The 13,097-nt window shown below is 55.3% G+C and overlaps 7 non-coding genes across 7 annotated transcripts; all 7 read left to right on the forward strand.

Moving 5' to 3' along the window:
* The first annotated feature begins 480 nt into the window (after window positions 1–480).
* On the forward strand, window positions 481–587 carry LOC138512122 (U6 spliceosomal RNA). Its single transcript, XR_011280988.1, has one exon. It is a non-coding gene; the product is annotated as a U6 spliceosomal RNA (small nuclear RNA).
* Window positions 588–2,338: 1,751 nt separating this feature from the next.
* LOC138512123 (U6 spliceosomal RNA) lies at window positions 2,339–2,445 on the forward strand. The gene has a single exon (XR_011280989.1). It is a non-coding gene; the product is annotated as a U6 spliceosomal RNA (small nuclear RNA).
* A 1,749-nt stretch (window positions 2,446–4,194) lies between these two features.
* LOC138512124 (U6 spliceosomal RNA) lies at window positions 4,195–4,301 on the forward strand. The gene has a single exon (XR_011280990.1). It is a non-coding gene; the product is annotated as a U6 spliceosomal RNA (small nuclear RNA).
* Window positions 4,302–6,044: 1,743 nt separating this feature from the next.
* LOC138512125 (U6 spliceosomal RNA) lies at window positions 6,045–6,151 on the forward strand. The gene has a single exon (XR_011280991.1). It is a non-coding gene; the product is annotated as a U6 spliceosomal RNA (small nuclear RNA).
* A 1,748-nt stretch (window positions 6,152–7,899) lies between these two features.
* Window positions 7,900–8,006, forward strand: LOC138512126 (U6 spliceosomal RNA). The gene has a single exon (XR_011280992.1). It is a non-coding gene; the product is annotated as a U6 spliceosomal RNA (small nuclear RNA).
* Window positions 8,007–9,750: 1,744 nt separating this feature from the next.
* LOC138512128 (U6 spliceosomal RNA) lies at window positions 9,751–9,857 on the forward strand. The gene has a single exon (XR_011280993.1). It is a non-coding gene; the product is annotated as a U6 spliceosomal RNA (small nuclear RNA).
* Window positions 9,858–11,605: 1,748 nt separating this feature from the next.
* On the forward strand, window positions 11,606–11,712 carry LOC138512129 (U6 spliceosomal RNA). The gene has a single exon (XR_011280994.1). It is a non-coding gene; the product is annotated as a U6 spliceosomal RNA (small nuclear RNA).
* The last annotated feature ends 1,385 nt before the right edge of the window (window positions 11,713–13,097 follow it).

Here is a 13,097-nt window from a genome sequence, read left to right on the forward strand (position 1 = left end):
ACTTACATCGGTTTGAAAATGCATCTCTGGCTTGAAGGCGGGGGCAGCAGCAATCCGGGGCTCTCGGGGGTCCGCGCACTAGGCCGCTGCCTCACCTTGCCTATCCTGGAATTCAACAGGGCCCCCCCCAAGCAAACCCTCACAGGCCCTCTGGCTTTTCTCTGGCTTGTGGGACTATTGTGATGCGTCCAGGCACACAGCACCCATCTCCCAGGCATTATGACGGGAGGTGCCACTTTGCATGCAGCCTGGACCATGATCCTTTCTTTCCTGCATTGCAATAGCCAAGCACACGGAACCTTTCCTTTTGGGCCAAACCAGCAGCGAGGAAGCTTGGGTCGTTGGTCTTTGCCTCTTGGTTCCATACCGGCCCCAGAACCAAACAGTTTCTTGCCAAAGTTAGAGCATAACAAGTCAACCTAGGTCAAAAGGCAGCCGATGCGCTGGCTTTTATACACTGGCCAGTTCAGCCCCAAGTGTGTGCTCGCTTCGGCAGCACATATACTAAAATTGGAACGATACAGAGAAGATTAGCATGGCCCCTGCGCAAGGATGACACGCAAATTCGTGAAGCGTTCCATATTTTTAGACACGTGCGTGCCAGGAGAGAAATACCTTTTATTGACAGAATAAAAGGGGCCCCGCTCCCGTGCTGGTCTTGTGCTTGCTCGCTGCCGCGGAAGCCCTTCCCGTTTCTCTTGATCCTCTCTGTGCTGTGCTGCACCGAGAGCGGCTGCCTTGTCCTCTGCTGGCTGCTCATTTCTATATAGCGCTTTCTATATGATCCGCCTCTAGGGGCTCATGGCAAAGAGCGCACAGCCCCTCAAGCTTCACTGCTTCTAGGCCCTACTCTTCATGAGAGCTGGCTGCCTCTAGGTGTGTGATCTCTTTACCCACTTGTGCATTCTTTGCTCAGTGTCATTCGCCAACTGCTCCTTTAAAGCAAGCGAGGGGTGGCAGGGTCTGAAAGGCAGCAGATAGCACGAGAGAGAGTGTGCGTGCGTGCGTGTGTCTGTGTGTATGCAAATCACCAGTCAGCCAGGGCCTGCTGGGAGCCCATTCCGCCAGGCCCACCGGCTTTTGGACAGCTCCCAGATGGTTGGAGAAGGACCAGGCTGGGTTAGGCCACGAAGCAGAGGCCGAGCCGTTCCCTGGTGCGCTTTCTGGAAATGTCTCCCTCATTTGGAAATGTGCCCCTCAGTTGCTGAGGTCCCGAGAAGGCTCGCCTGCGGCGCTCACAGAGAGAGGTCTCTGGCCGATCGTGGCCGATCAGGGACGTGAAGGGCTGCCCTGGGACTGTGTCCAACACAAGCCAACCCCCACCCATTGAAGGACAGGACGCACACATGCATAGAAATCATCTGCTGCTTGTTGGGGCCTTCTGGAGGGACCCCTACTGGTGGTGCTTCGAGATGGCGCCTGGTGTTTCCTTGCTGTGCAACCGGGCCCGCCCCACATAAAATCAAAAGTCTATTGCGAGCAGTGAAGGCCAAGGGAATTTAAATGTAATTCAAAGAAACAAAGCACAGAGTTGGGAGCCCAGCCGGATGGCAGTGGAACCCACAACCTTCTGACTCCTAGTCAGGCGCCTTATCCATTGCACCACTGGCCCCCATACCCCTGGTGCCCTCCGTTAGCTCCTAGTGCTGTTCTTCAAGGTGCCTTTCTGAAGCAGGAGCCACTGCAATGCCTGCTGTCCTGATTTTGTAACACACAAGGCTCACGTCCTGGCACAGTTGATAAAAGCAGGCGACAGGCAGCCAATACCTGTTGTAAGAGGCTTCATGGCCCTACCAAAGGAAAGCAGACCCGGCGGGACTTTGAAGCCACCGTCGCTGAAGCCAGCAGCCAAACGTAAACTTACATCGGTTTGAAAATGCATCTCTGGCTTGAAGGCGGGGGCAGCAGCAATCCGGGGCTCTCGGGGGTCCGCGCACTAGGCCGCTGCCTCACCTTGCCTATCCTGGAATTCAACAGGGCCCCCCCCAAGCAAACCCTCACAGGCCCTCTGGCTTTTCTCTGGCTTGTGGGACTATTGTGATGCGTCCAGGCACACAGCACCCATCTCCCAGGCATTATGACGGGAGGTGCCACTTTGCATGCAGCCTGGACCATGATCCTTTCTTTCCTGCATTGCAATAGCCAAGCACACGGAACCTTTCCTTTTGGGCCAAACCAGCAGCGAGGAAGCTTGGGTCGTTGGTCTTTGCCTCTTGGTTCCATACCGGCCCCAGAACCAAACAGTTTCTTGCCAAAGTTAGAGCATAACAAGTCAACCTAGGTCAATAGGCAGCCGATGCGCTGGCTTTTATACACTGGCCAGTTCAGCCCCAAGTGTGTGCTCGCTTCGGCAGCACATATACTAAAATTGGAACGATACAGAGAAGATTAGCATGGCCCCTGCGCAAGGATGACACGCAAATTCGTGAAGCGTTCCATATTTTTAGACACGTGCGTGCCAGGAGAGAAATACCTTTTATTGACAGAATAAAAGGGGCCCCGCTCCCGTGCTCGTCTTGTGCTTGCTCGCTGCCGCGGAAGCCCTTCCCGTTTCTCTTGATCCTCTCTGTGCTGTGCTGCACCGAGAGCGGCTGCCTTGTCCTCTGCTGGCTGCTCATTTCTATATAGCGCTTTCTATATGACCCGCCTCTAGGGGCTCATGGCAAAGAGCGCACAGCCCCTCAAGCTTCACTGCTTCTAGGCCCTACTCTTCATGAGAGCTGGCTGCCTCTAGGTGTGTGATCTCTTTACCCACTTGTGCATTCTTTGCTCAGTGTCATTCGCCAACTGCTCCTTTAAAGCAAGCGAGGGGTGGCAGGGTCTGAAAGGCAGCAGATAGCACGAGAGAGAGTGTGCGTGCGTGCGTGTGTCTGTGTGTATGCAAATCACCAGTCAGCCAGGGCCTGCTGGGAGCCCATTCCGCCAGGCCCACCGGCTTTTGGACAGCTCCCAGATGGTTGGAGAAGGACCAGGCTGGGTTAGGCCACGAAGCAGAAGCCGAGCCGTTCCCTGGTGCGCTTTCTGGAAATGTCTCCCTCATTTGGAAATGTGCCCCTCAGTTGCTGAGGTCCCGAGAAGGCTCGCCTGCGGCGCTCACCAGAGAGGTCTCTGGCCGATCGTGGCCGATCAGGGACGTGAAGGGCTGCCCTGGGACTGTGTCCAACACAAGCCAACCCCCACCCATTGAAGGACAGGACGCACACATGCATAGAAATCATCTGCTGCTTGTTGGGGCCTTCTGGAGGGACCCCTACTGGTGGTGCTTCGAGATGGCGCCTGGTGTTTCCTTGCTGTGCAACCGGGCCCGCCCCACATAAAATCAAAAGTCTATTGCGAGCAGAGAAGGCCAAGGGAATTTAAATGTAATTCAAAGAAACAAAGCACAGAGTTGGGAGCCCAGCCGGATGGCAGAGGAACCCACAACCTTCTGACTCCTAGTCAGGCGCCTTATCCATTGCACCACTGGCCCCCATACCCCTGGTGCCCTCCGTTAGCTCCTAGTGCTGTTCTTCAAGGTGCCTTTCTGAAGCAGGAGCCACTGCAATGCCTGCTGTCCTGATTTTGTAACACACAAGGCTCACGTCCTGGCACAGTTGATAAAAGCAGGCGACAGGCAGCCAATACCTGTTGTAAGAGGCTTCCTGGCCCTACCAAAGGAAAGCAGACCCGGCGGGACTTTGAAGCCACCGTCGCTGAAGCCAGCAGCCAAACGTAAACTTACATCGGTTTGAAAATGCATCTCTTGCTTGAAGGCGGGGGCAGCAGCAATCCGGGGCTCTCGGGGGTCCGCGCACTAGGCCGCTGCCTCACCTTGCCTATCCTGGAATTCAACAGGGCCCCCCCCAAGCAAACCCTCACAGGCCCTCTGGCTTTTCTCTGGCTTGTGGGACTATTGTGATGCGTCCAGGCACACAGCACCCATCACCCAGGCATTATGACGGGAGGTGCCACTTTGCATGCAGCCTGGACCATGATCCTTTCTTCCTGCATTGCAATAGCCAAGCACACGGAACCTTTCCTTTTGGGCCAAACCAGCAGCGAGGAAGCTTGGGTCGTTGGTCTTTGCCTCTTGGTTCCATACCGGCCCCAGAACCAAACAGTTTCTTGCCAAAGTTAGAGCATAACAAGTCAACCTAGGTCAATAGGCAGCCGATGCGCTGGCTTTTATACACTGGCCAGTTCAGCCCCAAGTGTGTGCTCGCTTCGGCAGCACATATACTAAAATTGGAACGATACAGAGAAGATTAGCATGGCCCCTGCGCAAGGATGACACGCAAATTCGTGAAGCGTTCCATATTTTTAGACACGTGCGTGCCAGGAGAGAAATACCTTTTATTGACAGAATAAAAGGGGCCCCGCTCCCGTGCTGGTCTTGTGCTTGCTCGCTGCCGCGGAAGCCCTTCCCGTTTCTCTTGATCCTCTCTGTGCTGCACCAAGAGCGGCTGCCTTGTCCTCTGCTGGCTGCTCATTTCTATATAGCGCTTTCTATATGATCCGCCTCTAGGGGCTCATGGCAAAGAGCGCACAGCCCCTCAAGCTTCACTGCTTCTAGGCCCTACTCTTCATGAGAGCTGGCTGCCTCTAGGTGTGTGATCTCTTTACCCACTTGTGCATTCTTTGCTCAGTGTCATTCGCCAACTGCTCCTTTAAAGCAAGCGAGGGGTGGCAGGGTCTGAAAGGCAGCAGATAGCACGAGAGAGAGTGTGCGTGCGTGCGTGTGTCTGTGTGTATGCAAATCACCAGTCAGCCAGGGCCTGCTGGGAGCCCATTCCGCCAGGCCCACCGGCTTTTGGACAGCTCCCAGATGGTTGGAGAAGGACCAGGCTGGGTTAGGCCACGAAGCAGAGGCTGAGCCGTTCCCTGGTGCGCTTTCTGGAAATGTCTCCCTCATTTGGAAATGTGCCCCTCAGTTGCTGAGGTCCCGAGAAGGCTCGCCTGCGGCGCTCACAGAGAGGTCTCTGGCCGATCGTGGCCGATCAGGGACGTGAAGGGCTGCCCTGGGACTGTGTCCAACACAAGCCAACCCCCACCCATTGAAGGACAGGACGCACACATGCATAGAAATCATCTGCTGCTTGTTGGGGCCTTCTGGAGGGACCCCTACTGGTGGTGCTTCGAGATGGCGCCTGGTGTTTCCTTGCTGTGCAACCGGGCCCGCCCCACATAAAATCAAAAGTCTATTGCGAGCAGTGAAGGCCAAGGGAATTTAAATGTAATTCAAAGAAACAAAGCACAGAGTTGGGAGCCCAGCCGGATGGCAGTGGAACCCACAACCTTCTGACTCCTAGTCAGGCGCCTTATCCATTGCACCACTGGCCCCCATACCCCTGGTGCCCTCCGTTAGCTCCTAGTGCTGTTCTTCAAGGTGCCTTTCTGAAGCAGGAGCCACTGCAATGCCTGCTGTCCTGATTTTGTAACACACAAGGCTCACGTCCTGGCACAGTTGATAAAAGCAGGCGACAGGCAGCCAATACCTGTTGTAAGAGGCTTCCTGGCCCTACCAAAGGAAAGCAGACCCGGCGGGACTTTGAAGCCACCGTCGCTGAAGCAAGCAGCCAAACGTAAACTTACATCGGTTTGAAAATGCATCTCTGGCTTGAAGGCGGGGGCAGCAGCAATCCGGGGCTCTCGGGGGTCCGCGCACTAGGCCGCTGCCTCACCCTGCCTATCCTGGAATTCAACAGGGCCCCCCCCAAGCAAACACTCACAGGCCCTCTGGCTTTTCTCTGGCTTGTGGGACTATTGTGATGCGTCCAGGCACACAGCACCCATCACCCAGGCATTATGACGGGAGGTGCCACTTTGCATGCAGCCTGGACCATGATCCTTTCTTCCTGCATTGCAATAGCCAAGCACACGGAACCTTTCCTTTTGGGCCAAACCAGCAGCGAGGAAGCTTGGGTCGTTGGTCTTTGCCTCTTGGTTCCATACCGGCCCCAGAACCAAACAGTTTCTTGCCAAAGTTAGAGCATAACAAGTCAACCTAGGTCAATAGGCAGCCGATGCGCTGGCTTTTATACACTGGCCAGTTCAGCCCCAAGTGTGTGCTCGCTTCGGCAGCACATATACTAAAATTGGAACGATACAGAGAAGATTAGCATGGCCCCTGCGCAAGGATGACACGCAAATTCGTGAAGCGTTCCATATTTTTAGACACGTGCGTGCCAGGAGAGAAATACCTTTTATTGACAGAATAAAAGGGGCCCCGCTCCCGTGCTGGTCTTGTGCTTGCTCGCTGCCGCGGAAGCCCTTCCCGTTTCTCTTGATCCTCTCTGTGCTGTGCTGCACCGAGAGCGGCTGCCTTGTCCTCTGCTGGCTGCTCATTTCTATATAGCGCTTTCTATATGATCCGCCTCTAGGGGCTCATGGCAAAGAGCGCACAGCCCCTCAAGCTTCACTGCTTCTAGGCCCTACTCTTCATGAGAGCTGGCTGCCTCTAGGTGTGTGATCTCTTTACCCACTTGTGCATTCTTTGCTCAGTGTCATTCGCCAACTGCTCCTTTAAAGCAAGCGAGGGGTGGCAGGGTCTGAAAGGCAGCAGATAGCACGAGAGAGAGTGTGCGTGCGTGCGTGTGTCTGTGTGTATGCAAATCACCAGTCAGCCAGGGCCTGCTGGGAGCCCATTCCGCCAGGCCCACCGGCTTTTGGACAGCTCCCAGATGGTTGGAGAAGGACCAGGCTGGGTTAGGCCACGAAGCAGAGGCTGAGCCGTTCCCTGGTGCGCTTTCTGGAAATGTCTCCCTCATTTGGAAATGTGCCCCTCAGTTGCTGAGGTCCCGAGAAGGCTCGCCTGCGGCGCTCACAGAGAGGTCTCTGGCCGATCGTGGCCGATCAGGGACGTGAAGGGCTGCCCTGGGACTGTGTCCAACACAAGCCAACCCCCACCCATTGAAGGACAGGACGCACACATGCATAGAAATCATCTGCTGCTTGTTAGGGCCTTCTGGAGGGACCCCTACTGGTGGTGCTTCGAGATGGCGCCTGGTGTTTCCTTGCTGTGCAACCGGGCCCGCCCCACATAAAATCAAAAGTCTATTGCGAGCAGTGAAGGCCAAGGGAATTTAAATGTAATTCAAAGAAACAAAGCACAGAGTTGGGAGCCCAGCCGGATGGCAGTGGAACCCACAACCTTCTGACTCCTAGTCAGGCGCCTTATCCATTGCACCACTGGCCCCCATACCCCTGGTGCCCTCCGTTAGCTCCTAGTGCTGTTCTTCAAGGTGCCTTTCTGAAGCAGGAGCCACTGCAATGCCTGCTGTCCTGATTTTGTAACACACAAGGCTCACGTCCTGGCACAGTTGATAAAAGCAGGCGACAGGCAGCCAATACCTGTTGTAAGAGGCTTCCTGGCCCTACCAAAGGAAAGCAGACCCGGCGGGACTTTGAAGCCACCGTCGCTGAAGCCAGCAGCCAAACGTAAACTTACATCGGTTTGAAAATGCATCTCTGGCTTGAAGGCGGGGGCAGCAGCAATCCGGGGCTCTCGGGGGTCCGCGCACTAGGCCGCTGCCTCACCTTGCCTATCCTGGAATTCAACAGGGCCCCCCCCAAGCAAACCCTCACAGGCCCTCTGGCTTTTCTCTGGCTTGTGGGACTATTGTGATGCGTCCAGGCACACAGCACCCATCACCCAGGCATTATGACGGGAGGTGCCACTTTGCATGCAGCCTGGACCATGATCCTTTCTTCCTGCATTGCAATAGCCAAGCACACGGAACCTTTCCTTTTGGGCCAAACCAGCAGCGAGGAAGCTTGGGTCGTTGGTCTTTGCCTCTTGGTTCCATACCGGCCCCAGAACCAAACAGTTTCTTGCCAAAGTTAGAGCATAACAAGTCAACCTAGGTCAATAGGCAGCCGATGCGCTGGCTTTTATACACTGGCCAGTTCAGCCCCAAGTGTGTGCTCGCTTCGGCAGCACATATACTAAAATTGGAACGATACAGAGAAGATTAGCATGGCCCCTGCGCAAGGATGACACGCAAATTCGTGAAGCGTTCCATATTTTTAGACACGTGCGTGCCAGGAGAGAAATACCTTTTATTGACAGAATAAAAGGGGCCCCGCTCCCGTGCTGGTCTTGTGCTTGCTCGCTGCCGCGGAAGCCCTTCCCGTTTCTCTTGATCCTCTCTGTGCTGCACCAAGAGCGGCTGCCTTGTCCTCTGCTGGCTGCTCATTTCTATATAGCGCTTTCTATATGATCCGCCTCTAGGGGCTCATGGCAAAGAGCGCACAGCCCCTCAAGCTTCACTGCTTCTAGGCCCTACTCTTCATGAGAGCTGGCTGCCTCTAGGTGTGTGATCTCTTTACCCACTTGTGCATTCTTTGCTCAGTGTCATTCGCCAACTGCTCCTTTAAAGCAAGCGAGGGGTGGCAGGGTCTGAAAGGCAGCAGATAGCACGAGAGAGAGTGTGCGTGCGTGCGTGTGTCTGTGTGTATGCAAATCACCAGTCAGCCAGGGCCTGCTGGGAGCCCATTCCGCCAGGCCCACCGGCTTTTGGACAGCTCCCAGATGGTTGGAGAAGGACCAGGCTGGGTTAGGCCACGAAGCAGAGGCTGAGCCGTTCCCTGGTGCGCTTTCTGGAAATGTCTCCCTCATTTGGAAATGTGCCCCTCAGTTGCTGAGGTCCCGAGAAGGCTCGCCTGCGGCGCTCACCAGAGAGGTCTCTGGCCGATCGTGGCCGATCAGGGACGTGAAGGGCTGCCCTGGGACTGTGTCCAACACAAGCCAACCCCCACCCATTGAAGGACAGGACGCACACATGCATAGAAATCATCTGCTGCTTGTTGGGGCCTTCTGGAGGGACCCCTACTGGTGGTGCTTCGAGATGGCGCCTGGTGTTTCCTTGCTGTGCAACCGGGCCCGCCCCACATAAAATCAAAAGTCTATTGCGAGCAGTGAAGGCCAAGGGAATTTAAATGTAATTCAAAGAAACAAAGCACAGAGTTGGGAGCCCAGCCGGATGGCAGTGGAACCCACAACCTTCTGACTCCTAGTCAGGCGCCTTATCCATTGCACCACTGGCCCCCATACCCCTGGTGCCCTCCGTTAGCTCCTAGTGCTGTTCTTCAAGGTGCCTTTCTGAAGCAGGAGCCACTGCAATGCCTGCTGTCCTGATTTTGTAACACACAAGGCTCACGTCCTGGCACAGTTGATAAAAGCAGGCGACAGGCAGCCAATACCTGTTGTAAGAGGCTTCCTGGCCCTACCAAAGGAAAGCAGACCCGGCGGGACTTTGAAGCCACCGTCGCTGAAGCAAGCAGCCAAACGTAAACTTACATCGGTTTGAAAATGCATCTCTGGCTTGAAGGCGGGGGCAGCAGCAATCCGGGGCTCTCGGGGGTCCGCGCACTAGGCCGCTGCCTCACCCTGCCTATCCTGGAATTCAACAAGGCCCCCCCCAAGCAAACACTCACAGGCCCTCTGGCTTTTCTCTGGCTTGTGGGACTATTGTGATGCGTCCAGGCACACAGCACCCATCACCCAGGCATTATGACGGGAGGTGCCACTTTGCATGCAGCCTGGACCATGATCCTTTCTTCCTGCATTGCAATAGCCAAGCACACGGAACCTTTCCTTTTGGGCCAAACCAGCAGCGAGGAAGCTTGGGTCGTTGGTCTTTGCCTCTTGGTTCCATACCGGCCCCAGAACCAAACAGTTTCTTGCCAAAGTTAGAGCATAACAAGTCAACCTAGGTCAATAGGCAGCCGATGCGCTGGCTTTTATACACTGGCCAGTTCAGCCCCAAGTGTGTGCTCGCTTCGGCAGCACATATACTAAAATTGGAACGATACAGAGAAGATTAGCATGGCCCCTGCGCAAGGATGACACGCAAATTCGTGAAGCGTTCCATATTTTTAGACACGTGCGTGCCAGGAGAGAAATACCTTTTATTGACAGAATAAAAGGGGCCCCGCTCCCGTGCTGGTCTTGTGCTTGCTCGCTGCCGCGGAAGCCCTTCCCGTTTCTCTTGATCCTCTCTGTGCTGTGCTGCACCGAGAGCGGCTGCCTTGTCCTCTGCTGGCTGCTCATTTCTATATAGCGCTTTCTATATGATCCGCCTCTAGGGGCTCATGGCAAAGAGCGCACAGCCCCTCAAGCTTCACTGCTTCTAGGCCCTACTCTTCATGAGAGCTGGCTGCCTCTAGGTGTGTGATCTCTTTACCCACTTGTGCATTCTTTGCTCAGTGTCATTCGCCAACTGCTCCTTTAAAGCAAGCGAGGGGTGGCAGGGTCTGAAAGGCAGCAGATAGCACGAGAGAGAGTGTGCGTGCGTGCGTGTGTCTGTGTGTATGCAAATCACCAGTCAGCCAGGGCCTGCTGGGAGCCCATTCCGCCAGGCCCACCGGCTTTTGGACAGCTCCCAGATGGTTGGAGAAGGACCAGGCTGGGTTAGGCCACGAAGCAGAGGCTGAGCCGTTCCCTGGTGCGCTTTCTGGAAATGTCTCCCTCATTTGGAAATGTGCCCCTCAGTTGCTGAGGTCCCGAGAAGGCTCGCCTGCGGCGCTCACAGAGAGGTCTCTGGCCGATCGTGGCCGATCAGGGACGTGAAGGGCTGCCCTGGGACTGTGTCCAACACAAGCCAACCCCCACCCATTGAAGGACAGGACGCACACATGCATAGAAATCATCTGCTGCTTGTTAGGGCCTTCTGGAGGGACCCCTACTGGTGGTGCTTCGAGATGGCGCCTGGTGTTTCCTTGCTGTGCAACCGGGCCCGCCCCACATAAAATCAAAAGTCTATTGCGAGCAGTGAAGGCCAAGGGAATTTAAATGTAATTCAAAGAAACAAAGCACAGAGTTGGGAGCCCAGCCGGATGGCAGTGGAACCCACAACCTTCTGACTCCTAGTCAGGCGCCTTATCCATTGCACCACTGGCCCCCATACCCCTGGTGCCCTCCGTTAGCTCCTAGTGCTGTTCTTCAAGGTGCCTTTCTGAAGCAGGAGCCACTGCAATGCCTGCTGTCCTGATTTTGTAACACACAAGGCTCACGTCCTGGCACAGTTGATAAAAGCAGGCGACAGGCAGCCAATACCTGTTGTAAGAGGCTTCCTGGCCCTACCAAAGGAAAGCAGACCCGGCGGGACTTTGAAGCCACCGTCGCTGAAGCCAGCAGCCAAACGTAAACTTACATCGGTTTGAAAATGCATCTCTGGCTTGAAGGCGGGGGCAGCAGCAATCCGGGGCTCTCGGGGGTCCGCGCACTAGGCCGCTGCCTCACCTTGCCTATCCTGGAATTCAACAGGGCCCCCCCCAAGCAAACCCTCACAGGCCCTCTGGCTTTTCTCTGGCTTGTGGGACTATTGTGATGCGTCCAGGCACACAGCACCCATCACCCAGGCATTATGACGGGAGGTGCCACTTTGCATGCAGCCTGGACCATGATCCTTTCTTCCTGCATTGCAATAGCCAAGCACACGGAACCTTTCCTTTTGGGCCAAACCAGCAGCGAGGAAGCTTGGGTCGTTGGTCTTTGCCTCTTGGTTCCATACCGGCCCCAGAACCAAACAGTTTCTTGCCAAAGTTAGAGCATAACAAGTCAACCTAGGTCAATAGGCAGCCGATGCGCTGGCTTTTATACACTGGCCAGTTCAGCCCCAAGTGTGTGCTCGCTTCGGCAGCACATATACTAAAATTGGAACGATACAGAGAAGATTAGCATGGCCCCTGCGCAAGGATGACACGCAAATTCGTGAAGCGTTCCATATTTTTAGACACGTGCGTGCCAGGAGAGAAATACCTTTTATTGACAGAATAAAAGGGGCCCCGCTCCCGTGCTGGTCTTGTGCTTGCTCGCTGCCGCGGAAGCCCTTCCCGTTTCTCTTGATCCTCTCTGTGCTGTGCTGCACCGAGAGCGGCTGCCTTGTCCTCTGCTGGCTGCTCATTTCTATATAGCGCTTTCTATATGACCCGCCTCTAGGGGCTCATGGCAAAGAGCGCACAGCCCCTCAAGCTTCACTGCTTCTAGGCCCTACTCTTCATGAGAGCTGGCTGCCTCTAGGTGTGTGATCTCTTTACCCACTTGTGCATTCTTTGCTCAGTGTCATTCGCCAACTGCTCCTTTAAAGCAAGCGAGGGGTGGCAGGGTCTGAAAGGCAGCAGATAGCACGAGAGAGAGTGTGCGTGCGTGCGTGTGTCTGTGTGTATGCAAATCACCAGTCAGCCAGGGCCTGCTGGGAGCCCATTCCGCCAGGCCCACCGGCTTTTGGACAGCTCCCAGATGGTTGGAGAAGGACCAGGCTGGGTTAGGCCACGAAGCAGAGGCTGAGCCGTTCCCTGGTGCGCTTTCTGGAAATGTCTCCCTCATTTGGAAATGTGCCCCTCAGTTGCTGAGGTCCCGAGAAGGCTCGCCTGCGGCGCTCACCAGAGAGGTCTCTGGCCGATCAGGGACGTGAAGGGCTGCCCTGGGACTGTGTCCAACACAAGCCAACCCCCACCCATTGAAGGACAGGACGCACACATGCATAGAAATCATCTGCTGCTTGTTGGGGCCTTCTGGAGGGACCCCTACTGGTGGTGCTTCGAGATGGCGCCTGGTGTTTCCTTGCTGTGCAACCGGGCCCGCCCCACATAAAATCAAAAGTCTATTGCGAGCAGTGAAGGCCAAGGGAATTTAAATGTAATTCAAAGAAACAAAGCACAGAGTTGGGAGCCCAGCCGGATGGCAGAGGAACCCACAACCTTCTGACTCCTAGTCAGGCGCCTTATCCATTGCACCACTGGCCCCCATACCCCTGGTGCCCTCCGTTAGCTCCTAGTGCTGTTCTTCAAGGTGCCTTTCTGAAGCAGGAGCCACTGCAATGCCTGCTGTCCTGATTTTGTAACACACAAGGCTCACGTCCTGGCACAGTTGATAAAAGCAGGCGACAGGCAGCCAATACCTGTTGTAAGAGGCTTCCTGGCCCTACCAAAGGAAAGCAGACCCGGCGGGACTTTGAAGCCACCGTCGCTGAAGCCAGCAGCCAAACGTAAACTTACATCGGTTTGAAAATGCATCTCTTGCTTGAAGGCGGGGGCAGCAGCAATCCGGGGCTCTCGGGGGTCCGCGCACTAGGCCGCTGCCTCACCTTGCCTATCCTGGAATTCAACAGGGCCCC

Source organism: Ambystoma mexicanum, chromosome 6p (genome assembly GCF_040938575.1).
Source record: "Ambystoma mexicanum isolate Mex_15411 chromosome 6p, UKY_AmexF1_1, whole genome shotgun sequence".
NCBI classification, from domain to species: domain Eukaryota; kingdom Metazoa; phylum Chordata; class Amphibia; order Caudata; family Ambystomatidae; genus Ambystoma; species Ambystoma mexicanum.